Consider the following 25313-nt stretch of genomic DNA (forward strand, 5'->3'; position numbering starts at 1 on the left):
TCCCTGTTAACCTCTTCCATACAGCGGTCCCTACGAACCGCGGCATGGAAGGGGTTAAACGCCTGACATCTGTGCCAGCACAGATGTCAGGCGTTTCAAGCAGAGTGTCAGCAATGTGCCCACTCTGCAAACCGCTCGGCCATCCTGAGAGAGGGGGCGGGCAGATGATCGCGTGCCTGCCCGCCCCACCCAGCACCGCCCTGATGATCTGCAGTTTGCAGTTTGCAGTGATCGCCGATATGGGGGGTCACAGGACCCCCCTGGGCATTGACCCTGGGTGCCTGCTGATTGGGCGGCGGGGATCGGAAATACATAGGACATACCGGTACGCCCTGTGTCCTTAATGATCGGGTACGCCCTATGTCCGGGAACAGGTTAAGCTAGAAATACAGCTATAATTTTCTGGGTTTTAAAAAAACACCCTTTTTGGGCAAAAAATATAATTTTACAGCCCTTGCTGCATCTGCACGTGCGAAATTCAAGCGTTATATACTGCTTTCATATATTCTGTTAGTAAAAAACACCCTTTTTGGGCAATATACTTAATATTGCAGCCTTTGCTGCATCTGTCATTGTAAAATACACCCTTTACATACTGTTGTTCTATTCTGCTATTAAAAAACCCATTTTGGGCAAAAATCTTAATTTGCGGCCTAGTCTGCATCTGTATGTGTGAGATACACCATTTAGATACTGTTGTTCTATTCTGCTATTAGAAAAACACCCATTTTGGGCAAAAATCTTAAATTGCGGCCTAGTCTGCATCTGTACTTGTGAGATACACCATTTAGATACTGTTGTTCTATTCTGCTATTAAAAAAACACCCATTTAGGGCAAAAAACTTAAATTGTGGCCTAGTCTGCTTCTGTACGTGTGATATACACCATTTAGATACCGTGGTTATATTCTGCTGTTATAAAAACACCCATTTAAGGCAAAAATCTTAATTTTGCAGCCTTTGCTGCATCTGTCATTGTGAGATACACCCTTTACATACTGCTGTGCTATTCTGATATTAAATAAACACCCATTTTGGGCAAAAAATTTAATTTTACAGCCCTTGCTGCATCTGCAAGTGTGAAATTCAAGCGTTATATACTGCTTTCATATTCTGTTAGTAAAAAAAAACACCCTTTTTGGGCAAAATACTTAATATTGCAGCCTTTGCTGCATCTGTCATTGTGAGACACACCCTTTACATACTGTTGTTCTATTCTGCTATTAAAAAAACACCCATTTTGGGCAAAAATCTTAATTTGCAAGCAGTAGCAGGTGATAATGGAGTTTCAGCTGCAGCACGACGGGTGAGTCACTGTGCGGAACAGCACCACTTCACCACCAATGACTGGGCCTCCATGCGAGACCTGTGTTCCTTGTTGCGCTTTTTTGAGTACTCCACCAACATGGCCAGTGCCGAAAACGCCGTTCTCAGCGTTACTATCCCACTTCTATACCTCCTTGAAAAAACGCTGCTGGCGATGATGGAAGAGGATGTGGCACAGGAAGAGGAGGAGGAAGATGGATCATTTCATAGGGTTTCCGGCCAGTCATTCACAAGTGGCTGCGAGGGTGGGTTCCTGCACCCACAAACGCTATGTACACAATTGTCCAGCTAGGGCACAGTTCTGGAGGAGAACGAGATGGAGGATGAGGAGGAGGAGATGGAGGAGGAGGAACCATGTTCACAGCAGGGTGGCACCCAGCCCAGCTCATGGCCATCACTTGTGCGTGGCTGAAGGGATACAGAGGAAACAGACGATGCACCTTCCACAGAGGACAGCTTTTAGTTGCCTCTGGGCAGCCTGGCACACATGAGCGTTTACATGCTGCAGTGTCTCCGCAACGACCGCCGAGTTGCCCACATTCTAAATTGTGCTGATTACTGGGTGGCCACGCTGCTGGATTACAACGTACTGTCCTTAATTCCCTCACTGGAGCGTGATCGTAAGATACGCGAGTACAAGCGCACGCTTGTAGACGCGCTGCAAGTGGCATTCCCACCTGACAGCGGGGGCACAGTGGAAGCACAAGGCGAAAGCAGAGGAGGAGGAAGAGGTCGCCAACACAGCTGGGGCACCGTCAGCACCTCAGAAGGCAGGGTTAGTATGGCCGAAATGTGGAAAAGCTTTGTCAGCACACCACAACAACCAGCACCACCAGCTGATATGGAACGTCTTAGCAGGAGGCAGCATTTCACCAACATGTGGAGCAGTATGTGTGCACACGCCTACACGTACTGAATGACAGGTCTTCTCCCTTCCACTTCTGGGTCTCCAAATTGGGCACATGGCCTGAGCTTGCAATTTACACCTTGGAGGTGCTGGACTGCCCTTCAGCCAGTGTATTATCTGAACGTGTATTTAGCATGGCAGGGGGCGTTATCACAGACAAGCGCAGCCGCCTATCCACAGCCAATGTGGACAAGCTCACATTCATTAAAATGAACCAGGCATGGCATGATCCCACAGGACTTGTCCGTACCTTGTGCAGAATAGACATGTATAACGGCCTTAACCAGCCATTGTTATACTACAGCTCAATTGCTCATTCTTGTATTTTGGATATTTCACACTCTTTTGGAGTGTACCCAAATTAAAAAATAAAATGAAAAATGAAAACCAAAAACCAGTGTTGGATACCTCGTCCTCCTCCACCGCTGCTTCCACCTACACCGCTACCTCCACCACCTCCTCAAACTCCTACTCCATATGGACCTCCACCTCATAAATCAATATTTTTTTTATTTCTATGTATTTTATTTTATGTCATTTCACTAATTTGTCTGTTAAATTTTTGGGTGACATTCACCAATTTTTGGGTGTGATATACCCATGCTATACCTAGTAGACAGGTAAAAAAAATTCACTAATTTGTCTGTTACATTTTCGGGTGAAATTCACCAATTTTTGGGTGTGATATACCCATGCTCTACCTAGTAGACAGGTAAAAGAATTGCACTTATTTGTCTGTTACATTTTCGGGTGAAATTCACAAGTTTTTGGGTCTGATATACCAATGCTCTACCTAGTAGACAGGTAAAAAAATTCACAAAATTGTCTGTTACATTTTCGGGTAATATTCACCAATTTTTGGGTGTGATATATCACTTCTATACCTAGTTGACAGCTTAATAAATCTAACTAATTTTTCTGTTACATTTTCGGGTGACTTTCAAAAATTTTGGGCTGTGATAGACCCCTGCTCTAACTAGTAGACAGGTATTAAATTTCACAAATTTTTCTGTTACATTCTTGGGTGACATTTTACAATTTTTGCCGTGAATAAACCCCTGCTCTGTATAGGTGACAGGGACCGAAATTTCTAAAATTTGTCTTTAATTAGCCCTTTCATTCGATCCTTCTGCTTTAATAACTTGTCCCACATTTCCGCTTCATCCCATTGCAGCCATTGACCTCCCTTGGATGATGTCTCCCTTTCTCACGCTCCCTCTCTGGCGTGGAACCCTGATTTGCCGATAACCGTGATCAACATGGTAGGCTCAGAAAAGAACATTGAAAGTTGATAGAGAAGATATCCAAATGGATGGTGGACGTCACAGGAACGTGCGATCAGGCAGAAGTTATCTAGAGTCAACAAAGCAGCAGCAGTGCCTCTCCTGGCTAATGTTTCCAAATCCAAAATACCCCAGTGACATTCCCTATAATTTTTTATTAATCATTCCAATAACAGGGCATCTTAAGAGTCCTTTATTGTTATTTATCGTCACTACCTCCCCTCCTTAACTTGGAATCTTATGCTTCAATACTTTGTCCCACATTTCCGCTTGATTACATTTAATTTCATCCATTGACCTACCTTGGATGTGGTATCCCTTTCTAAGGCTCCCTCTCCGGCCTGTAACCCTGATTCCCCGCCACGCATGATCATCATGGTAGGCGCATAAAAGAACATCGAAAGTTCTTAGAGAAGATATCCAATTTTATCGTGGACATCACGGGGACGTGTGACATGGTGGAGCAGTATGTGTGCACACGCCTACACATACTGACTGATGGGTCTGCCCCCTTCAACTTCTGGGTCTCCAAATTGGGCACATGGCCTGAGCTTGCCCTTTACGCCTTGGAGGTGCTGGCCTGCCCTTCAACCAGTGTATTGTCTGAACAATGTTTTGGGGTGTACACTAATTTAAAAAAATAAAATTAAAAAATTAAAACCAAAAAGCAGCAGTGTAGGCGACCTCCTCCTCCTCCACTGCCGCTTCCACCTACACCGCCACAACCACTGCCTCCTCAACCTCCTACTCCATATGGACCTCGTCCTCCTAGATCAAGATTATTATTTTGCATTTTTACGTATTTTATGTTATTTAATTTCATTTCCCTATCCACATTTGTTTGCAGAGCACTTGCCATACTCTTAACCACATTTTGCTGCCATTTGCAGCCCTCTAGCCCTATCTATGACATTTTTACATTTTATTGCTCAAAAGTTCGGGTCCCTATTCACTTCAATGAGGTTCGGGTTCGGGGTAAAATTCGGGTCCCGAACTCGAACTTTTTTGTGAAGTTCGGCTGAACCCGTTGAACCCGAACATCCAGGTGTCCGCTCAACTCTACTCTATAGTGCTCCGGTAGTAATAGAGCTGACCACAGTTCCCTTCTGTAGTTATGAAGCCCATCATAATGTCCATACTTGTATTAAAGCACCAACAGTTTGCCCCTGTAGTAAATATATTTATCGTGCTCCTTAGTAGTAATAAAGCTCCTATAGTATGTCGACGTGAAGATGTTGAGATCGGATTGTGGAACTAACTTCATTGGTGCTTGTAGAGAGTTACAGATAGACCGACAACAAGTTGGAAATTATTTGAGTGATCAAAGCTACGTGTGGAAATTCAACCCACCACACTCTTCACACATGGGCGGAGAATGGGAACGCATGATTGGGATGGCAAGGAGCATACTGGAATCAATGTTGTTTGATGTGAGTTCTTCACGCCTTACCCATGAGGTGCTCACCACATTCCTTGCTGAGGTTGCAGCAATAATCAACTCAAGACCGTTGATCGCCATATCTACAGACCCAGAAATTCTGAATATCTTAACTCCAGCTACATTATTAAGCCGGAAGATTGGACAGATTCTATTGCCAAAGGGTATCTTTGATGAAAAGGACATGTATAAACGTCACTGGAGATGCGCTCAATACCTTGCAGATTGTTTCTGGGACAGATGGAGGACGGAATACCTCACACTTCTCCAAGGATGTAAAAAGTGGCAAACCCAGAAGCAGGGCTGGGACAAGGCCATTTGGTGCCCAGGGCGAAGATGGCAAACTGCGCCCCCCCCCCCCCCCCCCGTTTTTAAGAAAGAATCAATGTTGTTTCAAAACAAGAATATACTTAAAGCAATAGAACAAAGGACTGTGGGACTTTGAAAGTATTCATTTTAAAACACGTGTGTAAACACGAATATGAACTTTGCCCCACGATAGCTCTTTTGTAGAACCCCCATAAAAACTTACAGTTACTTGACTTGGCCCTTGGGGATCTCGGACGCCACTTCAACACTTGGCCGGGGGCTCGGCGGAGCTGATGTTGTGCTTTATCCTAATGAGAAAGATTTCATAATAAGGATTTGGAGAAGGGGCAGAGGAATAGCAGAGCAGGGAGAGGCTGGTGCTGCTACTAGGGGGTCATACCATGGGGGAGTAATAAAGCCCACCATAATGCCCCCCCCAGTAGTAATAATTCTCCTTATAATATGCAAAACATACCCCTTTGTAATGCCCCCAGTTGAGCTAATGTTCCCATAATGTGCCAACATAAAATACCCCTTCTCAGTGCCCCCGTAGATGACCCCCATAGTGCTCCCCCCTTCCCCATAGTACCCACCATAATGTGTCCCAGTATAAAATGCCCCTATACAGAGCCCCCCATATAAAATATCTTCTTTTTAGCCTCAGTAGATGCCCCTAAATAATCTGCAGTAAGATGTGCCCCCATAGATGCCCCCATATCATGTGCCAGTAGCCAGAGCCCCCCCATATCATGTGCCAGTAGCCAGAGTGCCCCCATATCATGTGCCAGTAGCCAGAGTGCCCCCATATCATGTGCCAGTAGCCAGAGCCCCCCCCCATATCATGTGCCAGTAGCCAGAGTGCCCCCATATCATGTGCCAGTAGCCAGAGTGCCCCCATATCATGTGCCAGTAGCCCCCCATATCATGTGCCAGTAGCCCCCCTTATTGCCAATAGCCCCCTTATGGGCCAGTAGCCCCCCTTATGTGCCAATAGCCCCCCTTATGTGCCAGTAGCCCCCTTATGGGCCAGTAGCCCCCCTTATCATGTGCCAGTAGCCCCCCTTATTATGTGCCAGTAGCCCCCCTTATCATGTGCCAGTAGCCCCCCTTATCATGTGCCAGTAGCCCCCCTTATCATGTGCCAGCCCAGTAGTCCCCCCTTATCATGTGCCAGCCCAGTAGCCCCCCTTATGTGCCAGCCCAGCCCAGTAGTCCCCCCTTATCATGTGCCAGCCCAGTAGCCCCCCTTATCATGTGCCAGCCCAGCCCAGTAGTCCCCCCTTATCATGTGCCAGCCCAGTAGTCCCCCCTTATGTGCCAGCCCAGCCCAGTATTGTACCTATATAAATAAAAAAAATAATAAAAAAAACTTATACTTACCTCCAGCAATGTTATGCGATGCAGGCCGCCTCTTCCGTCTGTGTCCCTCGCTATACGGCAGTCAGGCGACGCGATGACGTCATCGCGCCGCCTGCACCGGCCTCTGATAGGCTGCCAGCACTAGGCCGGCAGCCTATCAGAGGAACAGGAGGGGACACACCTCTCCCTCCTCTGCCGCAGCGCAGGCATCTGTATTGCCGTCCTGAGGACGGCAATACAGATGACTATGGAGATGAGCGCTTCCGCAATGGAAGCGCTCATCTCCTGCTCTGCCCTGCCGCCGGCCGCCCCCCACTTGTCACCAGGGCCGCGGCCTTGCGGCACTCAGGCTTGCCGGCCCACCGGGAAATTTCCCGGTATCCCGGCAGGCCAGTCCGGCCCTGCTGCGCCCCCCTCCTGTCCGCAAATGGTAGCGCCCAGGGCACCCGCTCTTTCGGCCCCTGCCTTGTACCGGCCCTGCCCAGAAGCCTAACTTAAAGGAAGGGGACCTGGTCCTGCTAAAAGACCAGCAAACTCACCGGATCCAGCGGCCAGTTGGAATTATTACAAAGGCCATTGCCAGTGATGATGGAAGAGTTCGAAGTGTGGAAGTTAGGATCGTTAAGGACAGGGACGCAAAAACCTTCCTGAGACCAGTCACCGAGACAGTCCTAATTATGCCTGCTTCCAAAAATTCTGATCCAGCGTTATGTGAGGGAGTCACTCAAGACCTATAATATAGCTAGCTTATAGACTTGAGAAGGCTAGATAGCATTTTACTGTATGCAATGTTAATAGTATGTTAAAAAGAAAATAATTGTGTAGTGGTATCTCAACAGGCGGGAAGTGTGCTGCCACGCAGCTTTTACGGTCTAGCAGTTGTTATTACATGTTATGTTACTATATTATTTGGTATCATCCTTACACCCCTGCTGTTTCTGGCTAGTTGGTTGCTCCCACCCTCCATTTCCTGCTGTAACTCCATTTTGTATAGTTGCTATGAAGAGACTGCAGAGTGTGGGAGCTGTGTAACTTCATTGGAAATTTACCTATGAAAAAGCCTCTATGTTTATACCCTTGCTACCTTGAAGCATAAAGAAGCATTGGAAAACACCTCTGGAGTCTTTATTCATTGAGTAAACTATCTGTTAAGGTGATCATTCAACCTGCTGCACACATCCTTACCGACTGGGTCTAAAAGAAGCTTGTGGCAGGTGCAACAAAAGCTGAGACAGAACAACGTTCTCCTTCCATTCACCTTCACACTGCATCTGTTCTCTGATGACATCATATGTTTTTCCTCCTATTCCAATTTCAAGAAGTTTCAGGAATAGGCCTGGGTGCCACACGGAGTCAAAGGTCTTCTTAAAGTCCACAAAACAAGCATAGATCTTTCCATGCTTTGTATTGTGGACATGGCTCTTGATGAGGCTTTGCAGGGTGTAGATGTGGTCCGTGGTGCGGTGGTTTGGCATGAAGCCTGCTTGGTAATGGAACTAGGGGATGAATGGAAGGAAGGACTAGAACAGTTCAGAAGGAAAGGTGTAGGGTAAAAAATACACATAAACCTCTTAAATGTATGTATACTAATGCCAGAAGCTTGACTAATAAAACTGGGGAGCTGGAATTAGTGATGTGTGAGGAGAACTATGACATAGTGGGAATAACTGAGACATGGCTGGATGATAGCTATGACTGGGCAGTTAATGTACAGGGTTACAGTCTGTTTAGAAAGGATCGTCAAAACCGGAGATGGGGAGGGGTCTGCCTTTATGCAAAGTCCTGTCTAAAGCCCACAGTCCGTGAAGATATAAGTGAGGGACATGAACATGTGGAGTCACTGTGGGTAGAAATACATGGAGACAAAAACAATAATAAAATACTAATAGGAGTATATTATAAACCACCTAATATACCAGAGTCCACTGAAAATCTGCTACTTAATGAGATAGACAAGGCGACAAATCATAATGAGGTGGTTATTGTGGGGGACTTCAACTACCCAGATATAGACTGGGAAACTGAAACTTGTATATCTCATAAAGGAAACAGGTTCTTGGCAATAACCAAAGACAATTACCTCTCCCAACTGGTTCAGGACCCGACTAGAGGGACGGCCATACTGGACTTAGTATTAACCAATAGACCTGATAGAACAACAGACGTGCAGGTTGGGGGACACATGGGAAATAGTGACCATAAAGTTAAAAATACAGCACGCTGCAGTTTTTGTCGGGCCGTCTCATATTTTGGAAGTGACATAAAATGACACAGCTTTGTCCTTAGGGATATTCCCATAAGAAACACTGATATCATATCCACAGGATGGGTGCAATGCAGCAAAAAGTGATCGCAAACTCATATGTATCCGTAATGGCACTATTGAATGCCACAGCTTGTCCTGAGAAGACCAAAAACTTATGGCTCTCAGAATATGGCTTTTCTTTAAAAGTGAATCAATTGTGCAAAAGTATTAACACTATCGTGACCAAAATAAGTCAAGTCCTAAGGGGGTAAAAAAGATTTCCAAAAAAAGATGATAGCGTCACTTTAAGAAAAAATAAAAACTGCAGTAACTATGATAGGTGATGTCGTCATAGCAACCAGACTGTTCTATTGTTGTGTATTTGGTTCTAGAACACGGACACCTAGAACGTATGTGAATTACATGCAGCTTTTCCTCACAAGTCACACATTACAGGTGAAGTGAACATTTACCTACCGATTACTGCGATATTACCGGAAGGAAATCTCTGGAAACAGATCTCCGGAGCTGAAACGGTAAAGTATAATAAGTGTAATAACGCGTAATATATCTAATCAGATACTGGGGGAAAGTTATTAAGACTCTAGTCTCATACACCAGTATTAATATGTAATGTGCTGAACTGAGGAGCGTCACAGTTATTAACAGGCTTGTCTCTTTATAAATTTGGCGCATCTCTCTGGCATATTTCCATGCAGCAAAAAGAAAATCCGTGCTGGCTATGAGCTGATGCAGGTTTCTGCTGTAATTTACTCCAGGTTCTGGCACAAATAAAAAATCTTTGGGAGCATAACATTTGAAAAAGTAAAAAATTACTTTTGAACACCAGAAAACAAAAAATAATGTTCATTTCCTCCATTGGGTTTAGTTTTCTATGCAAAATGGTTCTCCTCTAGAAGCGAGAAACCCGCCTCTCTAGTGCCACCTATAGGTCACGACCCTGTAAGTTCATGTCCTGAATGCTGATGTCACAGTATACATATGTAGACAGCTCCTATTGAGCTTAAAGTGAGCAGTATAAGTATGTATGCAGTAGCTCCCCCTAGGGGTGGCAAATATTTTTGGACAGCTTGTATTTTTGCTGACTCTTGGACAATCAGACAAATCCTTGTGTTGGCAACTAACCTGTTAATTAAAAGTAAAATATCCTTTCACTAAATAATATCATTGAAAATCATTGAAAATTATTAATTTAAAAACCACGGGTAAAATCCGCCTTTGACTATGTAGGAAAGGTGATGTTACCATGACAACAAGGCCGCTTGATATTGTTTTATAAGCAGTTCTAGAACTAACTGGTTTACATTTCTCTGGTAACGTAGGGTTAAATGTTTCAATATACTTTTTGAATTAATTCCTTGCACTTTTTAGGATCTCTGCTTGCTGTCATTCAGTAGAAACCTCATTGTTTATTTCCAGTGGATAAAATTCTGTGCCGGACATGTGTTGGGCACACGGCTCTATCATATCTGTGTATGTGTTACATGACCAGGACGGATTTTATTCCCTGGAAGTAAGCACTCAGGATGTATTCACACATAGCAATGGATGTGCAGTTAAAGTCGCATCGGCAGAACCGCAGTTTTACTGTAATTTGCTGTGGTTTTGCAATGTGATATTTGGTTGTGCAATTTTTACAGGTAAAGCGTAAAATAAATGTGTTTCATCTGTCAGAAACATGAAGTCGATTGTCTCCTCGAAAAAACATAGAAAAACCTTGTGTTCTTTTTAATGAGGTTTTGACGCGACTCACCATTTATGGCATATCTTATGGAAATGCAATGAATATCCTGAAGGGAATAATTATTTAATGTATGCCAGAAACCATGAATCATATACAGATGTAGCAGGGGTAACACACACACTCTTAACTCAAATTTCTTAACTCATCGAGTTATCTTGAAACAAAAGCCATTGAAAAGCAATTGCTTAATGCATTTAGTTGTACTTAGTTTAGATAACATGTCTCATAAAGCATGAGTGTTAACCTTGCTACATCCGTAAGTGCTTCACATGATGGAAACCACCGGAGTCCAACAGACCTCACTGACTTAACCGCTTCACGTCCGCCCATAGGATATAAACGTCCTATGGGTGGACGTCTATTTCTGAACAGACGTTCCAGAACGTCTTTTCAGAAATAGCAGCTGCACGCTAATCGTGCAGCTGCTGATCGGGTTGCCCGCTGTCAGTGACAGCAGGGCAACCCTAAGACAAGGCAGGGACAGTGCCCAGGTGTCCCTGCCTTCCGGATCGCTGCAGAGAAGGAAGCGCTGTGCGCTTCCTGTTCCGGCCCGGCGGTCATGTGACCGCCGTGACCGGAGAGTGCAGGAGCTGTGTGAGGTCTCTCAGAGACCTCGATTAGCCCTGCTCTGAGGCTGTACAGCGCTGGATTGCTGCTGTACAGCCTCTATAGGGGTGCATTTGTCCTGTAACTGGGGCTACTATGTCAGCCCCAGTTACAGGAGAAATCAACTGTGAAAAAAAAAAAAAAAGTGAAGCAAATGTCCCCCAGAGGTCTTGTATGACCTTATGGGGGACGAAAAGTGTAAAATAAAAAAAATAAAAATAAAAGGTTGAAAATAAAAAAATAAAAAAAGTTTCACATGTAAAAAAAAAAAAGTCCCCAAGTAAGGAATGAAAAAAAAAAATTAAAAATAGAAAAAATAAAAAAAAGTATACATATTTGGTATTGCCGCGTCCGTAAAAACCAGCTCTATAAAAATATCACATGACCTAACCCCTCGGATGAACACCGTAAAAAAAAAAAAAAAAAAACTGTGTCAAAACAAGCAATTTTTGTCACCTTGCATCACAAAAAGTGCAACACCAAGTGATCAAAAACGCGTATGTCCCACAAAATAGTACCAATAAAACAGTCACCTCATCCCGCAAAAAATGAGCCCCTACATAAGAAAATCTCTCAAAAAATAAAAAAACTATAGCTCTTAGAACATGGAGACACTAAAACATCATTTTTTTGGTTTCAAAAATGCTATTATTGTGTTAAAGTGAAACAAATAAAAAAACGTATACATATTAGGTATTGCCGCGTCCGTAAAAACCAGCTCTATAAAAATATCACATGACCTAACCCCTCGGGTGAACATCGTAAAAAAAAAAAAAAAAAACTGTGTCAAAACAAGCAATTTTTGTCACCTTGCATCACAAAAGGTGCAACACCAAGTGATCAAAAACGCGTATGTCAAACAAAATAGTACCAATAAACCGTCACCTCATCCCGCAAAAAATGAGCCCCTACATAAGAAAATCTCTCAAAAAATAAAAAAACTATAGCTCTCAGAACATGGACACATTAAAACATAATTTTTTTGTTTCAAAAATGCTATTATTGTGTAAAACTTTAATAAATGAGAAAAACTATACATATTAGGTATCGCCACGTCCGTAACAATCTGCTCTATAAAAATGTCACTTGACTGAACCCCTCAGGTGAACGCTGTAAAAATAAATAAATAGAAACAGTGCTAAAACAACCAATTTTTTGGTCACCTTGCCCCATAAAGTGTTATAATGAATGATCAAAAAATCATATGTACCCAAAAATAGTACTAATAAAACTGGCACCTTATCCCCTAGTTTCCAAAATGGGGTCACTTCTTGGGAGTTTCTACTGTAAGGGTGCATCAGGGGGCTTCAAATGGGACATGGCATCTAAAAACCATGTGGAGTTCCTTTTCTTCTGCGCCCTGCCGTGTGCCCATACAGCAGTTTATGACCACATGTGGGGTGTTTCTGTAAACCGCAGAATCTGGGTAATAAATATTGAGTTTTGTTTGGCTGTTAACCATCGATGTGTTAAAGAAAAAAATTGATTAAAATGGAAAATCTGCCAAAAAAGTGAAATTTAAAAATTTGATCTCCATTTTCCTTTAATTCTTGTGGAACGCCTAAAGGGTTAACAAAGTTTGTAAAATCGGTTTTGAATACCTTGAGGGGTGTAGTTTCTACAATGGGGTCATTTATGGGGGTATCCACTATGTAGGCCCCACAAAGTGACCTCAGACCTGAACTGGTCCTTAGAAAGTGGGTTTTGGCAATTTTCTTATAAATTTGAAGAATTGCTTCTAAACTTCTAAGCCTTCTAACGTCCTAAAAAAATAAAATGACATTTCCAAAATGATGCCAACATAAAGTAGACATATGGGGAATGTTAAATAATAAATATTTTATGAGGTATCACTTTCTGTTTTAAAAGCAGAGAAATTGAAATTTAGAAAATTGCGAATTTTTCCAATTTTTGGGTAAATTTGGGATTTTTTCATAAATAAAGGTGAAATATTTTGACTCAAATTTATTATTATCATGAAGTACAATGTGTCACGAGAAAACAATCTCTGAATGACTTGGATAAATAAAGGCGTTCCAAAGTTATTACCACATAAAGTGAGATATGTCAGTTTTGCAAAATTTGGCCTGGTCAGGAAGGGGGCAAATGGCCCAGATGGGAAGTGGTTAAGGGTCCATCATGTCTAATCGTGGTCTTGTAATTTTATGACGGAGAACAGCGTTGCTTGTGCTATGTGACTAGAGCCTTACATGGTATTTCAATGTCTCTAATGTATTGGCTTATGAGAGTTGTATATTTATATATATATAGATATATATTATGTATTTTTGTCTTTAAAGGAAATAAGAGATACTATAAAACAATGGCGGACAATGCACTTAAGAAGTCCAGGAAGAGACACCACTGCTGCCCCGACTTACCAGCCAAGCGGCGTCTGATTGACCCTGCACAATCATCTCAGAGGCGATTTGTGCTCTACACCCCGTCCAGTGAGCTCCTGAGGTGCCTCGGACTCTTTCTACGTCGGAGTTGCTATAAGCTTGATCTTTCCCCTACACAGGTTATAGGATGGTTGAAAAATATCGACAACTATCTCCTTATTATGGGTTACCAACCCGTAAGTTTCCTGAGCTCAGGCAGCGTGGTCTTCCTCTATATGCTATGCCGGGACCTCATCTCCCCAGAGGCAGACAGCGTAGAACAGCTTCAAGTGTCGGTCCTGACCTGCTACTTCATCACCCACTGCTACACCGGCAATGAGAATGGGTATCCAGAAACACCATTCCTGGTGGGCTCAAGGACGGCCTTTTGGGACCGATGCCTCTCATACATCAGCATTATGAGCTCCAAGATGATGCAGATCAATTCTGACCGCCAGATTTATTTTGAGACACTCGCTGAGCTGAAAGCTATAGGGCGATAAGACAACCTGTGTCCTGCGTGATCTGGATGGGCAGAAGATGGATTGGAAAATGAGCCCAGAATGTAACATTTTGTGAAGGGACCATGTTTTAGGGAGATATTAACATCTGAGACCACAATGTTATACATATATGTCATATAGGTTATCATGGCTCCTGGAGATTTCAGATCAGGATGTGAAAGACTCCAGGGTGCATTGTATGATCTCCTGGTTTATTACATGTCCCCCTCACAAGCCGCTCTGGCTTTTTTTCAAGCTCCTAGAGCTTCTGATTTTTGAAATTGATATCTCTTAGAGATTTCAATATTGGAATTATACCGTATGGCTCTCAGAGCAGACATTGATTTTTCACATTGCTGCACTATGGTGCAAAGACATAAGTTTTCAGACTGGACTTTACAAATGCATGATTTTTATTTGGCTCGGAGCATTTCTTTATAGGTGACAGCTGGAGAACCAGGGACTAAGTTATGAACTGTACTTAACTTACTTCACAAAATCGTTCCCTGTTCCGAGCTCTCAGTCATGTGGCCCTGGAAGCTCTGTTGTGATCCAGTATTGATGACATTTTGTCTACTGGTCACATGTCTTCCAGGATTCTAAATCATGCCCTGTTGACAGCACATCACCAGTAATATCCCTTTTGGGGCTGGTGCTCTGTGCTGTGTGCAAGGTGCATGCAATTGTAGTGTACGGGAGTTGTAATACCCGTCACTACCAAAGTGTCACTTGGTGTGCTGTCGTCCCTCCTAATTATGGGGAGTTGTTGTATGTCAGTTTTATAAAATGTAATGTAATGTGTGTATTTCCCTGTTACTGAAACTTGCATGTACAGGCCTGCTAGGGGTGTTATTACAGCTTCTAGTCCATAGAGGGAGCTAGGGAGCCCTAGTTTATATAAGGCCCAGACAAGGAAGGGAAGGGCAGTGTAACCTGATCTAGTGTGGAGTGCAGAAGTCAGTCTAGACCAGAGCTCAGAAGTTTCTAGAGCCTGAGGAAGCTGGGAGAGACTGAGGCAAAGATCAGAGGAGCCAGAGGTACTGAGAGAAACAGAGGAGGTACTTATTTAAGCCATAATCAAGGATATAAAGCCAGACTTAGGTTAATGGGCCTTGGTGAAGAATTGCTACATTCCAGGATCAGACAGAGTTAGAGTGCAAGCTCCTTTGCTGCAAGTCCTGTGTTCAACACTCTGTAATTACCCTGCTGTACTGAATTGCCTGCATCGACCGAATTGCAAAATCGACTGTATGCTGAGGAACTGCATTTCCTTTATTGTCTCTGCTTGGAAAACCTACTAAAGTTTGAGTTCTGTTTTAATCCTACGTTTCTTCAATTTATTCCTGCATCCGCAAACGGCGTGCCACCGTTTACTTGGCACTGGCGTCACAAACTATTTCTAATTCTATACCTGCCCTTGCAGAGAGTCAGATGTACCAGGTTAGTGTGTATTGCACTACTACACCCAGAGACACCTACTGCGCACAACTTGAGTACACTGCACCTCTCTTTTGGCGTCACGAACAGGATACGCACGCTTTCTAGTGCAAGAAGCGTGAACTTTGTGCCTTATACCGTTGCCCTGTGACCAAAGTGACAATTTTCCTGTTTTATTCAAGTGGACTTTGTGGACTTAAAATCATACCCAAAGTGTACCAAAAACCTCTAAAAAGCGCTGTGCAGTGTTGCGCTACCCAGAGGAAGAAAATCGCCGCATTGGAGTGTGGTTTTGTGGACTTTAAACATTCCTGCTTGCTGTCAGTGAATAGACAGCGTTTGTACCTAAAGATGGCCGCTGAGCTTGCTGAATTTACTGCTGCGTCACCTTCATCCCGAAAAGGCGGGAAAAGTTGGCGCCTTTCTGAGGAAAAAGCGGGAAGAAGGTCAAGGGCAGGCGCCACGGCTTATCTGGACATTTGCATGTCTGCCAGCCTGGACACCGCCCTCCATATACTGGAATACCTGGGGGGCGGCTCCCCAGTGCAATGGGAGGAGCTGGCTACTCTAATTGACGCGACCCTATCGCTCTCCTCAGTAGGATCGAGCATGTTGGATTGTGAGCAGAGTGTTGCTGCAGCGTCCGTACCTGAAATTAAAAAGATGACTGACGTCGGTGTAGAGCCAGAGGAGGCTCCACCGGCCTACGCTCCGGGACCGGAGCAACCCGCCTGCCGCACAAGGGAGAAAGAACCCGAGCACTACTATGGCTCGTGGAGGGACTTTTTCCAGCCATCTTTCAAATGGTCTTCCCTGATGGCGGAGATCCGAGAGGCCGCTATCAAGCGGAACACAAAGACTAAAATCGTCTATGAGGAACTGACCAAGACCATACATGAGAAACATACGCACACCCAACCCCGCCTGGAAAGGAGAAAGGGAGTGGTGCTGTCGTTTGACAAATCCCGTGGCTACGGGTTTATTCAGGACTATCTAACTGGCAGAGACCTCTATGTCAATCGAAGGTCTGTCAAAAGAGACTACCTCCCTTCGTACCAGCACAGCCTCCGCGAGGGAGAGGAAGTGGAGTACACCCCTGCCGAGAGCCTGCGAGGCCCCTATGCGACTGCTGTGACCCGTCCGAAGCGAGGACCTGAGGATTGGGAGGCAGAAGAAGGAGAAGACTACTCTGGCTGCGAGCGAGAACCGGAACGCTCTCCAGAGCCGGCCCATCACGCCTTTCAGGAGCGGAGCTCCTTCATTGGGCCAAATGTCTTCTGGCAGCCAACCGTGTTGGAGAAATGGGTGAGCCCCTATCCTTCCCCCGAGCTGCCTCGTCGGGAGAAGACAATATCTGAGCTGGAACAGTTAAAAGGACTTAGTGCTACCTTTCAGAACATCCGGATGGGACGGAGACCAGACGCATCGCCAGTACCTGCAAAGGCCGAGTCCGCACCATCGGTAACTGTACCTGCGCCGGCGGCGCCAGCAGAGGACAGCGACTCCGACACAGAGAGCATCGGTGAGCAGATCGTCCGGCTGGAGGAGAAGTTGCGGGAGTTGCGCAAGACATACACCGCCAGGATCCAGACGCCGCCGAGGAAGGATGAGGTAAGGGTGCCTGTCACCACCCGCCGACCGCCTTCTGTTGCCACCGTTCCGTCAGTGCCCCAGACCGGACCCGCGATTGCCGTAAATTGCTGCACCCAGAGCCCCGGACCGCTTGCTGCGGCGGTGCCAAGCACGTCACACCCTGCAGTGATCATGCCAGGGCCGGCACGGTCCATCAGAGGGTTCACCCCTAGGCCTATGGGGCCAATACCTATTAGGGGCCCCTTTACCCTACAGCTGCCCCCTGATACAGTTATGTGGGCACACCCTCCTGTAGAGGAATACTACAGACGATACTTGCCAGCAGAGCCAAGTGGTTATGATGTGCCACCGTGAATCAGCCTGCTAGGCCTTTGATTTATTTCTTCTGAAGTTTCATGTTAACCCTTCCAGGACAGGAGTCCTATGTTGCTGGTCCTTTGTTGCGGCTGCCAGTTTGTCCACGGCTCAGTGGTAGGTGTTGACCACTGAAATTACAAAGTCAGCAAGGCCAGGCTTGTTTTCCAGGACCCCCTGCCTGCTTTTGTACCCCACACCAAGTTGTGCCTGTTCCTTTGTTGCACCTTTTACCCTTCACCCCCTTTTCAGGTTGATCAGGGGTTTTACAGCACTTTTCTTGCTGTCATTTTATTGTGCAACCTGATACTAAGGAACCGTGCCCGGAGACAGACTCAAAAGGACCTGAGCCTCTGAGATTCTTACTCTTTTAAAAGTATTGTGCCCAGAGATGGACTCCACCGCATGAGAGCCTCTGTGATTTAATAAGAAATAACCTGGGTACGGACTCATGTTTGTTATTTGAGCCTCCAAGAACTTTTATACCGTTTTCTACTGTTTTATCATGGACTTATTCATTGTCATGGACTATCCTGGTTATATTGTTACGCTGTGCCAGGTCAGCGCCCCCGTTCCATTCATTATCCTGAGAGAAGAGAACGACGCCCCTTGTCACTACCCTGCACCTTTGCCAATTGGACCTGATGTAAATGTAAATGCAGATTAATTACATGTATGTATGCCTGCATGTCTCTATTTTCTGTTTCAGGTAGAGATTCCAGTTGGGCGACCCAGGATGGAGTACGAGGTCGTACTCAGCTTAAAGCAGTGGGGTATGTAGTGTACGGGAGTTGTAATACCCGTCACTACCAAAGTGTCACTTGGTGTGCTGTCGTCCCTCCTAATTATGGGGAGTTGTTGTATGTCAGTTTTATAAAATGTAATGTAATGTGTGTATTTCCCTGTTACTGAAACTTGCATGTATAGGCCTGCTAGGGGTGTTATTACAGCTTCTAGTCCATAGAGGGAGCTAGGGAGCCCTAGTTTATATAAGGCCCAGACAAGGAAGGGAAGGGCAGTGTAACCTGATCTAGTGTGGAGTGCAGAAGTCAGTCTAGACCAGAGCTCAGAAGTTTCTAGAGCCTGAGGAAGCTGGGAGAGACTGAGGCAAAGATCAGAGGAGCCAGAGGTACTGAGAGAAACAGAGGAGGTACTTATTTAAGCCATAATCAAGGATATAAAGCCAGACTTAGGTTAATGGGCCTTGGTGAAGAATTGCTACATTCCAGAATCAGACAGAGTTAGAGTGCAAGCTCCTTTGCTGCAAGTCCTGTGTTCAACACTCTGTAATTACCCTGCTGTACTGAATTGCCTGCATCGACCGAATTGCAAAATCGACTGTATGCTGAGGAACTGCATTTCCTTTATTGTCTCTGCTTGGAAAACCTACTAAAGTTTGAGTTCTGTTTTAATCCTACGTTTCTTCAATTTATTCCTGCATCCGCAAACGGCGTGCCACCGTTTACTTGGCACTGGCGTCACAAACTATTTCTAATTCTATACCTGCCCTTGCAGAGAGTCAGATGTACCAGGTTAGTGTGTATTGCACTACTACACCCAGAGACACCTACTGCGCACAACTTGAGTACACTGCACCTCTCTTTTGGCGTCACGAACAGGATACGCACGCTTTCTAGTGCAAGAAGCGTGAACTTTGTGCCTTATACCGTTGCCCTGTGACCAAAGTGACAATTTTCCTGTTTTATTCAAGTGGACTTTGTGGACTTAAAATCATACCCAAAGTGTACCAAAAACCTCTAAAAAGCGCTGTGCAGTGTTGCGCTACCCAGAGGAAGAAAATCGCCGCATTGGAGTGTGGTTTTGTGGACTTTAAACATTCCTGCTTGCTGTCAGTGAATAGACAGCGTTTGTACCTAAAGATGGCCGCTGAGCTTGCTGAATTTACTGCTGCGTCACCTTCATCCCGAAAAGGCGGGAAAAGTTGGCGCCTTTCTGAGGAAAAAGCGGGAAGAAGGTCAAGGGCAGGCGCCACGGCTTATCTGGACATTTGCATGTCTGCCAGCCTGGACACCGCCCTCCATATACTGGAATACCTGGGGGGCGGCTCCCCAGTGCAATGGGAGGAGCTGGCTACTCTAATTGACGCGACCCTATCGCTCTCCTCAGTAGGATCGAGCATGTTGGATTGTGAGCAGAGTGTTGCTGCAGCGTCCGTACCTGAAATTAAAAAGATGACTGACGTCGGTGTAGAGCCAGAGGAGGCTCCACCGGCCTACGCTCCGGGACCGGAGCAACCCGCCTGCCGCACAAGGGAGAAAGAACCCGAGCACTACTATGGCTCGTGGAGGGACTTTTTCCAGCCATCTTTCAAATGGTCTTCCCTGATGGCGGAGATCCGAGAGGCCGCTATCAAGCGGAACACAAAGACTAAAATCGTCTATGAGGAACTGACCAAGACCATACATGAGAAACATACGCACACCCAACCCCGCCTGGAAAGGAGAAAGGGAGTGGTGCTGTCGTTTGACAAATCCCGTGGCTACGGGTTTATTCAGGACTATCTAACTGGCAGAGACCTCTATGTCAATCGAAGGTCTGTCAAAAGAGACTACCTCCCTTCGTACCAGCACAGCCTCCGCGAGGGAGAGGAAGTGGAGTACACCCCTGCCGAGAGCCTGCGAGGCCCCTATGCGACTGCTGTGACCCGTCCGAAGCGAGGACCTGAGGATTGGGAGGCAGAAGAAGGAGAAGACTACTCTGGCTGCGAGCGAGAACCGGAACGCTCTCCAGAGCCGGCCCATCACGCCTTTCAGGAGCGGAGCTCCTTCATTGGGCCAAATGTCTTCTGGCAGCCAACCGTGTTGGAGAAATGGGTGAGCCCCTATCCTTCCCCCGAGCTGCCTCGTCGGGAGAAGACAATATCTGAGCTGGAACAGTTAAAAGGACTTAGTGCTACCTTTCAGAACATCCGGATGGGACGGAGACCAGACGCATCGCCAGTACCTGCAAAGGCCGAGTCCGCACCATCGGTAACTGTACCTGCGCCGGCGGCGCCAGCAGAGGACAGCGACTCCAACACAGAGAGCATCGGTGAGCAGATCGTCCGGCTGGAGGAGAAGTTGCGGGAGTTGCGCAAGACATACACCGCCAGGATCCAGACGCCGCCGAGGAAGGATGAGGTAAGGGTGCCTGTCACCACCCGCCGACCGCCTTCTGTTGCCACCGTTCCGTCAGTGCCCCAGACCGGACCCGCGATTGCCGTAAATTGCTGCACCCAGAGCCCCGGACCGCTTGCTGCGGCGGTGCCAAGCACGTCACACCCTGCAGTGATCATGCCAGGGCCGGCACGGTCCATCAGAGGGTTCACCCCTAGGCCTATGGGGCCAATACCTATTAGGGGCCCCTTTACCCTACAGCTGCCCCCTGATACAGTTATGTGGGCACACCCTCCTGTAGAGGAATACTACAGACGATACTTGCCAGCAGAGCCAAGTGGTTATGATGTGCCACCGTGAATCAGCCTGCTAGGCCTTTGATTTATTTCTTCTGAAGTTTCATGTTAACCCTTCCAGGACAGGAGTCCTATGTTGCTGGTCCTTTGTTGCGGCTGCCAGTTTGTCCACGGCTCAGTGGTAGGTGTTGACCACTGAAATTACAAAGTCAGCAAGGCCAGGCTTGTTTTCCAGGACCCCCTGCCTGCTTTTGTACCCCACACCAAGTTGTGCCTGTTCCTTTGTTGCACCTTTTACCCTTCACCCCCTTTTCAGGTTGATCAGGGGTTTTACAGCACTTTTCTTGCTGTCATTTTATTGTGCAACCTGATACTAAGGAACCGTGCCCGGAGACAGACTCAAAAGGACCTGAGCCTCTGAGATTCTTACTCTTTTAAAAGTATTGTGCCCAGAGATGGACTCCACCGCATGAGAGCCTCTGTGATTTAATAAGAAATAACCTGGGTACGGACTCATGTTTGTTATTTGAGCCTCCAAGAACTTTTATACCGTTTTCTACTGTTTTATCATGGACTTATTCATTGTCATGGACTATCCTGGTTATATTGTTACGCTGTGCCAGGTCAGCGCCCCCGTTCCATTCATTATCCTGAGAGAAGAGAACGACGCCCCTTGTCACTACCCTGCACCTTTGCCAATTGGACCTGATGTAAATGTAAATGCAGATTAATTACATGTATGTATGCCTGCATGTCTCTATTTTCTGTTTCAGGTAGAGATTCCAGTTGGGCGACCCAGGATGGAGTACGAGGTCGTACTCAGCTTAAAGCAGTGGGGTATGTAGTGTACGGGAGTTGTAATACCCGTCACTACCAAAGTGTCACTTGGTGTGCTGTCGTCCCTCCTAATTATGGGGAGTTGTTGTATGTCAGTTTTATAAAATGTAATGTAATGTGTGTATTTCCCTGTTACTGAAACTTGCATGTATAGGCCTGCTAGGGGTGTTATTACAGCTTCTAGTCCATAGAGGGAGCTAGGGAGCCCTAGTTTATATAAGGCCCAGACAAGGAAGGGAAGGGCAGTGTAACCTGATCTAGTGTGGAGTGCAGAAGTCAGTCTAGACCAGAGCTCAGAAGTTTCTAGAGCCTGAGGAAGCTGGGAGAGACTGAGGCAAAGATCAGAGGAGCCAGAGGTACTGAGAGAAACAGAGGAGGTACTTATTTAAGCCATAATCAAGGATATAAAGCCAGACTTAGGTTAATGGGCCTTGGTGAAGAATTGCTACATTCCAGGATCAGACAGAGTTAGAGTGCAAGCTCCTTTGCTGCAAGTCCTGTGTTCAACACTCTGTAATTACCCTGCTGTACTGAATTGCCTGCATCGACCGAATTGCAAAATCGACTGTATGCTGAGGAACTGCATTTCCTTTATTGTCTCTGCTTGGAAAACCTACTAAAGTTTGAGTTCTGTTTTAATCCTACGTTTCTTCAATTTATTCCTGCATCCGCAAACGGCGTGCCACCGTTTACTTGGCACTGGCGTCACAAACTATTTCTAATTCTATACCTGCCCTTGCAGAGAGTCAGATGTACCAGGTTAGTGTGTATTGCACTACTACACCCAGAGACACCTACTGCGCACAACTTGAGTACACTGCACAATGACCCAGCGTACAGTAGCTGGATACATGCATGCACAGACCAAAGAAGAGTGCTTAACCTCTTCTACAGTAAAGATAGCAGAGAAGTCAGAGGAAGGTAAAGAGCAATACCCAGGACAGAGCACTGCAGCTCATCCAATGTAGTATAAAAACTACTAACGTACTCTTCAACCTCAGCACCACAATGTCAAGTTTATCAACAAATGGTGCACAACAAGGAGGCGAACAGCAGCAGAAACCTCAATTTTAAACAAGTGAAGATCAAGTACAGAGCATTACAAAGTCTTCTGAACAGAAGAAGAAGGCGGCTGGAAGCTTTGCTGAGACCTGAACTGTCTGCTTTATACACCCAGTGCACTTAAGTTACTTAGGTAACATTGTTTCTGAAACATGCTGAATTTTCTTTTATTAAACTTAAACAGAACTTCACTGTTTTAATCTAGTCTTTTTTTTATTTTTATTTGAGGACTTTCATGTAATAAAGATGAGAGATGAATGAAAAAATATAAAATACATTGTAAATCATGAATATGTAGTGCAAATGCTACAATGCTTGTCCTGTTTCATGTATGATAAAGAAGTGTGTTTTTATTTTTTTATTTATTTTAATTATAGTTATTATTTATATTTGAGGCCCCCTCACAGCATACTGAGGACAGCGGCGCACATTGTATGGTGGGTGTGCTTGATATTGTTGTCCAGATCCCTTTACTTGACTTGAATATGACTAAGCTACACACAGTTTATATGACTAATGGACATCACTGGTCTAGAAAGAGGCTGCGGCATTTACCACCTTTATTTCTGGTTTATTTCCAATATTGGTTACCTACCATATGGACATCTATTTCAGGGTTCTTGCCCCTTGTAAGTAAAGAGCATGGTACTGAAATAAATGCCACAGCTTTGAGGCTGTACTGCTTCTCAATGAGGAGATCAGGGGGTTGTCTCAGAGTCCTTATAACAAATGCATTGACATCAAAGGGTATTTTTTTGTTTACTTTTAATCCAAATTTTTACTGTGATTCAATATTGTCACACGATAAAGCAAGTTCAAATGGGTGAGTACTAGAGATAGCGAATTTCCCAAAATATGTTTCTAGTCCAGTTTGGTTCAATCGCCTATCAGATTGGGCCACCGATGCCAACTCTGCACTTTTAGCAGTGGACCAGGTGGAAAACAATGTGAAGGAACTGGAGGCACTCTCAGCCATCCAATCTACTACTGCCTGCACTTATTCTGCCTCACCATTATTAGAGTGGTATTCGGGCCTACAAATGTTGCATTAATGTCCTTTTGCCTGCGTACACCAGCGGAAGGTGTTTCATTTGGGCTCGTAGATGGAACAGATCAACAACGTCCTCTCCCTGCAGCAGGAGCTCCACCACCCACACCAGCACCACGGCCACGTCGCTAAGTTGATGCTCTCCTCATTTTGTTACAGTGAACCCAAAAAATTCCCTGACAGACAAAAATAGTTTAGTCACACCGACCAAATTAACCGGCTGAATAACTATTATATATCCCTGTGACAGTGGCAAGTACAGTTTTTTGCAACCCAAAAAAAGGTAAGTTATACTGACCCAATTAAATGGCTGAATAAAGCCTCATGCACACGGCCGTTGTTTGGGTCCGCATCCGAGCCGCCGGGGACGTGATAACATGAGTGTAGCATTGCACTCTCCCTCCTCCCTCACCGGCTTACCTCTGTGATGTCGGCTGTCTCCGTGATGGCTGTAGATCCTGTTTGAATTTCCCGCTATGTGACTGCTGCGGGACTGGAGGATCCTTGATCTGCTCCCCCGCTTGGGAGGTGAAAGTGCACCCACATCCTCTGTTCCGGTCAGGCCGGTGCCTGCCCCGTTTGCCCTCCTGCTTTCCTGCTTCCCTCCTGCCGCCCAGTTCAGATTTCGCTGCGATCCATCTCCCTCAATGCCTGCAGAGACGCCGAAGTTCCTGTGGACTCCTCACGCTGTATTTTGATTCGAGTCGTCAGTGGATCGTCTGCTTCTTCCTCTAATCTCCCCTCTCAGACTTCTCGTCTCCCGGTGGAACTCTTCTGGAGCTTTGCGGAGGGTGAAATCAGTCTGGAAGACGCTTGAGTGGTGAGATCTATCCCGGCTGTCCCCCCCTTGCTCGGGACCCCTTGTTTGCCTCATCCCCCTCCTCTCCTCGTGTTTTTTTTCGGCCTCATCCTGAACTATCTAACCTCCTCTAACCCTATGTGACAGTTTCAGTGTTTAACCCTTATTCCCCAGTATTGTCATTTATTATTAACCTCCTGTATAGAAGTGGGGGCGAGGAAAAAAAAAGGAGAAGTGAAAGCTTTACTGGGCTAAGGGAAGGAGGAAAAAAATATATAAATAAATAATAAATAAAGGGGAAAGGAGGAAAGAGAAAAGAAAAAACAAGCTTTATTTAAATTGCGAACAATGAACCTGGACACGGACTTTGGCGCCAAAATCCGGGTTCGGTACACGGACACCCAAATGTCCAGTACGATCCTGAACGTGGCGGTACAGGTCCGCTCATCCCTACTCCTCACTGCTGAAGATGGGTTCAATAGGAAGTCTATGACCCCATTTGCAGTTCATCTCCAGCACTTTTTGTAAATGCTTCCTTATCCTTGATCAGATCAGAGGGGTCTCAGTACTCAGACCACCACTTATAAAAAAATCTTTGACATGTCACTCTAACATATCAAAAGTTTCTTTCAAGTACAGGTACACTTTAA

This window comes from Bufo bufo, chromosome 5 (assembly GCF_905171765.1).
Source record: "Bufo bufo chromosome 5, aBufBuf1.1, whole genome shotgun sequence".
Taxonomy (NCBI): Eukaryota; Metazoa; Chordata; class Amphibia; order Anura; family Bufonidae; genus Bufo; species Bufo bufo.